This window comes from Chinchilla lanigera, unplaced genomic scaffold (genome assembly GCF_000276665.1).
Source record: "Chinchilla lanigera isolate Chin_1 unplaced genomic scaffold, ChiLan1.0 scaffold00191, whole genome shotgun sequence".
Taxonomy (NCBI): domain Eukaryota; kingdom Metazoa; phylum Chordata; class Mammalia; order Rodentia; family Chinchillidae; genus Chinchilla; species Chinchilla lanigera.
Window position 1 is genome coordinate 230,877 of NW_004955592.1, and position 8,354 is coordinate 239,230.

Consider the following 8,354-nt stretch of genomic DNA (forward strand, 5'->3'; position numbering starts at 1 on the left):
GGCTACTGTGACATAAATAAATATCACATACACACACACACACACACACACACACACACATCACACCCCTAGTGGACAGAAAAACTAAAGCTCTAAATGTTTGGAAGTGATTTGGATAATTAATGACCCTGCCTTACACTTTTTCCCTTTGCCAATGACACTGCTCTAGCACTGGTATTTGGGGTGATTAGGTCCAAATCTTTCCTTTATGATCTGACAGCGTACAGAACTAGAGAAACAAGCTGCTGTTCCTTCTCTATCTCTGCCTGACAGTTGCTATTAATTACAGATTTTGACCTTTTTTTTTTTTTTTTTTTTGGCAGATTGGTTTTCTTTCCAATGTTCAAGCATGAAGAGTGATCTGTAAGTTTGGGAATTCAGAGTTTCTGGTTTCAGAGCTGTGAATTCATTTTTTTTACTGAAGCCTTTGTTCAGGGCAGGCCAGTACCTTCCACCTTCACCCTTCTGTGAGGTTTGCACAGCATAAGAAGACGCTCTGATTGTGCAGATATGAGGTGGTCGTGCCCAGAGCTCAGAGGCCCTACTATCGCTCCCAGGAAACGAGCTCAAGAAAGAAGCTGTCCCTGACACTCCAGAGAGAAGTTATAAGGGCAGGCCAGTACTTTCCACCTTCACCCTTCTGTGAGGTTTGCAAGGTAAATGGAAAGGGTTAATTCTGTACTTTACTGCATGGTCAAGCAGCTGGAAGATGAGTCACCCGAGCTCCTGGGCCAGCTCTTTGGAGCTCTGTTGTACTGAGGGAAAGGTATAGGTGGTGGAAACGCCATGTCTGAGGGCCACAGTAGCTTTCTACGTCTGTTCATCCTTTCATACTTGCCTCATGGAAAACCTGCTCTAAGAACAATCTTGTGCACCAAACCAGGATGTGTGCTCTTGTTTTGTGCTTCTCTAGTACTCTGAGAGTAATTTTACTTCTACATGTGTCTCATATTACTGGGTATTTGCATATGTGCCCTCCCTACTGGATTGTGTTCCTATCACATCCCTGTTTTCACTCCTGGACCACTGCCTGGTACCATAACTGTTTCTAAAAGGATCTGAATGAATTCCTGACACCAACCATAAGCTTCATAGGTGAAATGGTTTGACACTGTCTATGATCTTCTGATTCTGCTTAAAATACTTGGAGAAGAGAGTAGGGGAGCAGAAAGAGTCTTAGTCCCAACCAAGATATCCAGACCCTCTGAGAACCTGATTCTGGTCTCTTCACATCTGTCCAGCTCCTCTGAAGACCTCAGAAGAAGAAAGTTCTCATCACCTGTAGAAGGGCCTTTCAGAGAAAAACTGCAAAATTATTACCACTGGGGAGGTGCCAAACTTGATTTTTGGAGCACAGCCTGATTTTTTTCAAGTACATCAAGGTACTGAAAAATAATATTCTGCAACTATAAGTAATGGTGTGTCCCTTAAATTACATTACTCACTCGTTATATACTCTGTATTTGTGTTCTGTTCTTCACATTGGAAAGAAAATGTCTTGAACACAGGGCTTCTGTCTGGTCCAGTGACTGGAATAGTAGTCAGTATACACAGATGGACTGATTGCTGGTTTACTTCTGGCTGAACCAAAAACTGCTAAAAATGGCTATTATTCCTCTCTTTAAAAATCCCTGAGGTCTGGAACACCCTGGAGAGGCAGGGAGATGGATGGCATATTACCAACAGGCCTGTGAAGGTTCCTGATTATTAAGCATGAGAAGGATGAACAAAAGTGAGAGAGAAGGGAGGGGGAGGGAGCGGAGCTAAAACCCAGTGTTGGTTCCTGAGAACCAGGATCTTAGATTTTTCGCCTTGTTTCTCCCACAGCCGTCCCACCTGATGGCTGGTGGTTCTAGGGACGATTGAGGAGAGTTACAAGAATATCACACTCCCACATCCTGGAGGAAGCCCTTTCGAGTGCTTAAAATATGGGTAGTCACCAGAGAGCCGCCAAACTGGAGCTTTAAATGCAGAGTAGGCATTCAAAAACTGACTTCAGGAAGGCAGTGAGATGTACCTGGGAGTGAGCAATCTGTAAGAAAATCCCCATTTCCTGCTCGTCAGGCTGTTCCTTAGGATAAAAGGACCCCAGTGTGGCCTCATTTATGTCACTTGGATCCTCGGGTCCTGGAGCAGAAGGAGAAGAAGATGAATAAGACAGCTGTGCTCTTCTGGGGAGAGACCCCAGCAAAGGCCGATGGGCTGGCATCTTTCTTTTGACGATGGAGAGATTTTAATGCAGTAGAGAGTTTCTGGAAGTATGAGAGTTATAGAAGCAGAGTGGTGCTGGTGCTGGCGATGATGGTGGGGACACAAAGACAGAGATGAGAAAACCCGCAGAGCTAACAGGAAAACAACTACATAAGTAGAGAGAGCTGGCAAAAGGGAGACAGGTGAGCAAACCAAGTTGATAGGTAATAGGTAAAATGTGAGGCCTTGGTTTTCATTTTATTTCAGAAGTTACATACGGGTAAATGTAAGTCTTGGGTCGTAGAAGTAGTTTGTGGTAAAGCTGGGGTATTCCTTTCATAGTTCCCTTTCCATCCATCTTACTTCCTTGTTACTGTGATGGTGAAGATTTTAATTTGATAGAGCTTCCTCCCCTTGTCCCCACCGTGATATGGCATCACACATGTGATTGCAGAAACGCCGAGCTGTTTTCTTGGCACTTAAGGAAATAGTGGCTGGCATATGGATTGTTATCTTTGGCCCTTATTTTTGACTGTGTTTGGCTGGCACCACAGGCACATACTGCTGGGAGTCGCCATGATTTTTTCTAGAGTGTGTGGAAGAGGAATGGAGAGAAGAGAAAAGGAGCAGGGGAGACAAATGCCTCCAACAGCCACAAGCCTGCAGACTCAAAGGTGGAAAATGTGGCCTGACGGAGTGGAAGTCCCACTGCTTTAGAACCTCTGTTCAGTCATCGCCTGATTGAAACTCTGTAGGGCCCAGAAAGCATTCCCTGCACGGCTCCCCCATGCTGGGCCGGTCCAGGATGGAAGGGCTCTCTTTCCCAACCGTCTCCCCGTCCTGCCTGTTCTTCCTGCAGACTACCGTTCAGTCTCACTCCCATAAGGGGCAGTCCTCCTAGAGAATGCAGACTGCACTGTAGCCTCTCCAACTTTCCCTTCTTTCTACTGTCGTCCCTGGCTTGGTATTTTAGTTCCAGGCCATTCCTATTGTTCTTCTCATCAGATCCACTGTGGGCATGTTATTCTTAGAAGCCAGAATCCAGGTTGTGCCCCAGTTCTCTGGGTGAGGTTTATCTGTGGACAGCCACAAGGTGATTATTTTGTTGCTAACCACGATGACATTCTGGGTCTGGTCATTATGGCAGTGAGAATGACAGGAAGGCCAGAGTCTCTGAGAATTAAGACCAAAGTAGGTAGAGGCAGAATCATTCTTGGAGAGGCTGCATACTCTGCTCACCAAGTTAAGTGTTTGTCTCCTGTTTCATGCAGGCTTTCATCAATGCTGAGAGAATGTCCTATCAGCAGCAGCAACAAATGCAAACTTCCCTGCCAGCCCCCTCCTCAGGTCCTGCAGCCGTGTCTTCCCAAGGTGGCTGAGCCTTGTCCTCCCAGAATACCTGAGTCCTGCCCTCCAACCTCAGCCAGCAGAAGTGCCCTCTGTGCAGCATCCTGCATGCCAATAGAAATGCCTGCCAAAGCAGAAACAAAACATCAGAAGCCACCACATCCTTTAGGACCACATCCTTCTGGACAGGAAGGTGCCAAGTCCTCTCCCTACCAGTGCGCTACTCCCTTCTTTTAGCAACCATAAAGAATGACACACAGCCCAGGAAAATCGACCTCTCGGCTGACCCAAGGAGAATGATACCTCCATTCAAGGTTTTCTTGTAGTGGATCAGCAGATCCCTCTGAGCTTCAACCTGTAGCAACCGACAGAGAATAATAGAAGTATTATGCGACAAAGCTTCCCCTGGAGCCTTATGAACTGTATTCACTGTGGCCAGGGCAAGCTGCTCTTCCAGCCGCTCCCTCCCCAGCCCTACTGCTTCTGCTAGTCTGAGAAGAACATTAAAGTCAGGGAGTCTCAGCGATGCCCCTGAGGCTCTGAGAAGCCAAAAGGCATTAACTGCCTTGAGTGGAAAACTACCCCAACTTCCTGCCTTCCCTTACTTGTTAATTAGTATGGTGAAATCTATTTCAAATCACCAATTCTTTATTTGTAAAGGCAGCTGACTTTGCCTCTGGACTTTAAGCCTGGAAGCTCCTAGCCCTTTGTGATACTCTCACTTTTAACTTCCCTCTCTTTCAATAAATCCAGTTGCTCGCGTGTGCATCTTACTCGTCCCTGGCTGGAAAGAGAGTGTCGCAGACGGAAAGTAGGTACCGCACAAGGGAGCAGTGCTTGGAAGAGCACAGGGAGGGAACCTACATGAAGGGATGGGGGAGTTTCTGGAACTTGGGAGATTGGCATTTTCCCATCTCTGTGCTTCCTGTGGGTTTCACACTACCTGGCGAGCTTGTTGCAGTCCACTGGCAGTCCCACAGAGCCCGCTCCCTTTCTCAGGAGAGCTGTTGCAAGCGGGAAGGTAGGTGTGTGGGCCTAGGGCTCTGGCATCAGGGCTGTGGTTCAGCCAGCAGGAAGTTGGGTCTTCAAGCTATGAAGGAGGCTAGACTTTGGGGCTGAGGCTTCCACTCTGAGCCTGAAGATGCCCATCTTGGGATGCCTGGAAGAGTCAGGACTTTGTAGCCTCCATCATGTTGGAAGCACTGGCTCTGAGAAAGTTGGAGGATTTTCAAGAAGTTTTAAATTTGAGATCCATGTTTCTTTCCTTTTTTTTTTTTTTTGCAGTTTTTTTTTTATTTTAAAGAGAAAAAGATAAAATAGCAAAGACAAAAACAAAACACAAAAACAGTAAAAACAATACAGATGTTTCAAAACAAGATGATAGGAAATTAACAATGGTTTTTGTATTACATATTGTTATCTTCAACAAAGTTGCTTAGCTTACCAGATGTAAGAATGCAAGATTGATTGAACAATTAAGAGAATAAAAATAATAAAAAACATTAGAAATGATACAGAGCTTCACAAAACAAGATGGTAGGAACTCAACAATGCTTGTTATATTGTATATTGTCTTTAAATTAGTTGCTCAGATTACCAGATGTAAGCATGCCAAATTTAAGCATTACTCTTCCTTTCAAAAAACCAGTAGACATCAGCAGTAGTTATCCCAGCTATCCTTGTATACACATACGTATTTTTTCCCTCCCTTCCTTCTTTCTTTTCTCCTTTCCCTCATCCCACTTGTTCCTTCCCTTCGAGCAATTTCTTTCCCTTTCATGGCCCATGGTTTCTTAACACGTGGGTTTGTGTATTATATTCCTGGACAGTAAATAACTATTGAGCACCCACTGTGGGTCAGACGCAGAGCCAGGTCTGCTTTAAGGTGGCACACTGATCTGCAGGGTGGGCAGGCGAGGGTGTGGCTGTCACAGAGCAGTTGCTTAATGCAAAGAGCACAAGGAGACAGGTGAAGGAAAACGCTGCTGCCCCTAGGGGAGAATTGGGATCAAATCCCCAGACCCTGGCTGTGGAAGTGCAGCTGGTTGCTGGCCGAGTACAGCTATGCTTTACTGATTTCAGGCTCCATTCCATTCTATTAGCCTACTCTTATTCCTCAAGACTTTAAAGCAGTTGTCATGACAGGGATTGTTGTAACTTTAGGATGTCAATCCTTACCCTAAGGGAACTCATTTGCTCATCCGGGGACAATAGGGGAGGTAGGGATGCTGTGACAGGCAGGAGGCAGGCCCAGGCCCTGCTGTCTGTATACTCTTGGGGGAAGCTCGGGAAGGAGCAGGACTGCTTTATGTAGTTCTTGAGTGGAATGGACGACCGAGGGGAAGAAGGTGTATAGTTATTCAGTGCCCAAAGGAGATTTTCAGCCCTTAACAGTAAATTCTAGTGCAAGCGTCCCTACCTACACTGTATGTCTTGCCCGAGGAAGTGCTCAAACAGCAGCTTGCTGACAAGCTGAAGCCTTGTTGAAAAGATTCTCATCTTGTGACCCACCAGATCCTATCATCTTCTGGTCCTTTCAGCCCACTTTTTTGCTATCTATAGTCCCAATTCAGGACTGAAACCCAACCTCAGCCCCTTTTCCATGCTCTCTTTACCAGTCCAGGTTACTCTGGAATCTGTGAGCCCAAGACCAAGGAGCTGTCAGTTTTTCCCAGAAAGGAAACCCCAGCTGGCACAGTGGCTTCAAGATGAATCATTGTCTGTCTCCAGGACACACACATTTGGCCTTGTTCAACCTAAAATCCCAAGGCTCCTCCACAAGATCTGTACTCACACATCTGGCAATTTGGAAGATCACTGACTTCTCTGACTGGTTCTCTTCTGTTTTTGTCTGTATCATCAGCATCCAGGTCAGTGTCTCACGTATAGTATATGTTCAGTAAACTGTCATTTTATTGGACCAGGTATAGATTAAGAAACACTTTAAGTCAGTTTTAGAGAAAGAATATTAAATAACCCAAAGATATATGAATTTACCAAAGCAGAACTGAGAGACTCGTACTAATCTATGAAAGCAGTGGAGTCATGTGACTGAGTGGAAATCATGTGAAAATTTTACCACAGCAGTGGCCTTCCTGGATTTATATTTCTCATGCAGGGGTAAATCCAGAGGCTGGCTGAAGGAATTGCTCAGGAGATGTCCTGCTCCAGGCTGGTCCCTGGAGAGCACACTGGTTCATGCCGAGGTGAGGGCTCAGAGCTGAGATCCTACTCACTGTGTCTTGCAGACTCTTCTCCAGTACATTCTGGAGTCCCGAGGCTGGTGGCCCTACTTTCCCCATGTCCTGTAACTCTGGCTAGGAGAGTCCTTCCACTTGGGAGGAAGAAGATGTTTCCTGAGGACAATGAAAGGAGTCTGTAAGCCAGTCGGTGTCCCTAACTCAGCTGTGCGTGCACATACGCTGCAGTGTCCCACACTGTCCCTAGGGCTGTTAAGGGCTCTCCTTAGGATCTGCTTGCTTACCAGGCTGCTCCTTTTTGGTAGAAAACGCTCTTTCCTCCTCGGGCCTAGTAAGAGAGCAGATCCTAGTAAAAGAGCAGGAATGTTCTTAGGTGCTGTTGTTTTGAGGGAGTAGAAAGCAAGGTTCATCCTCTCAGAGTGCTCAGAACAAGCTCAGGGGCAGGGGGAGGGATCCGCTGTCTGAGGATTAAGGAGGGATGAATAAAAGTGTTGTAAATGCCTTCTTGAACATGAGGAACTAGGAAGTGGGGACATCCTGGATATTTCCATTGTTTAAAGTTGTTATTGTCTTCTTAAAATTTTTACTCTCCTTGGTGTGCAAGACCCCCCATAGTGAAACCAAGGGCACAGAGCTAGGGAAGGAGGGCGCCAGGCTTGGCGCCACCCTCCTGAGCCAGCAGAGGGCAGCAGTAGTGGTGAAGGCAGCACTGAGAAGGACTGGCTGATCCTGGCCACAAGGTTAAAACTGAGACCTGAGAACAGGTCTGGTGTCCAGGGAAAGATGCTCCAAACAAGGATGGTTTGTGTAGTCCTTACTGTTTCCTGAAGGAGCTTCGGGCAGATCTTTCATGAACTGGTATGGAATGGCTGGTCTGTAAAGACATTTTTCTTCATTTGTTCTTCACAGCTGAGCACAGCTCAGAGTCACTCAGAGTGAGGGGCTATGTACCAGGAACAAAGAAGATTAAGCTCTGCCCCCAAATCTAAGAGAATCACATCTGTAATGCGGGTCTTCCGCTGCTTCATCGTTAGTGGGCCGCTTCACAAGCTGCAGAAAGGTGCCCAGGAGGGTGCCACGGGGCTCTGCTGTCCGTCCACACACCGCTCATGGACCTGCAGTGATATTATTGCTCCAAGCCTGTGGGAGGGCTTTGGTCTGGAATCTATTTGATGATACCTCACTAGGTGCAGATGGGGAGAAGGAGAAAAGGAGGCTGAAGTAGATCCACTTTGCTCAGCTGCGCCTCCCATCTTTGGTCATCTTTTGTGAGAGGACACAATTAGAAAGGGCTTGCTGAGCTCCTGATCATAGGAAAAGGTCCTCTGGGAAGTCCAGGGCTGGGTGTCCAGCGTGTTTCATATTTACCACTGCAATCTCATTATCTCAATCTCTTGAAATGAGGTTGAAATAAAATTTGAACTTGAAATGAAATTACTATCAATGTTAACACTTACCTCCTCCAGCTGTGATCTTTAGGATCAAGTAAAGCTCATTTTAACAGTCATTGAGCATCTACCTGAGGCAGACTCCTCTCTTTCCCTTTCCCCCTCTCCATCCTCTTTGTGTATATGCGTGTATGTGTGTTGGAGGGCATCATTGAGGTGTGAAGATGTA

At 46.3% G+C, this 8,354-nt stretch overlaps 1 long non-coding RNA gene across 5 annotated transcripts in view; it reads left to right on the forward strand.

Annotated features, from left to right (window-relative positions):
• LOC102008798 overlaps positions 1-4,303 on the forward strand; it is a 66,644-nt gene extending 62,341 nt beyond the window's left edge. For 3 of the 5 annotated variants that reach the window (XR_001232541.1, XR_265134.2, XR_265136.2), the window contains 4 exons: positions 324-363; positions 436-656; positions 1,242-1,382; positions 3,462-4,303. This is a non-coding gene — a long non-coding RNA (uncharacterized LOC102008798). The remainder of the gene's footprint in view (positions 1-323; positions 364-435; positions 657-1,241; positions 1,383-3,461) is intronic. The other 2 variants (XR_001232542.1, XR_265135.2) reach the window with 2 other exon arrangements.
• The last annotated feature ends 4,051 nt before the right edge of the window (positions 4,304-8,354 follow it).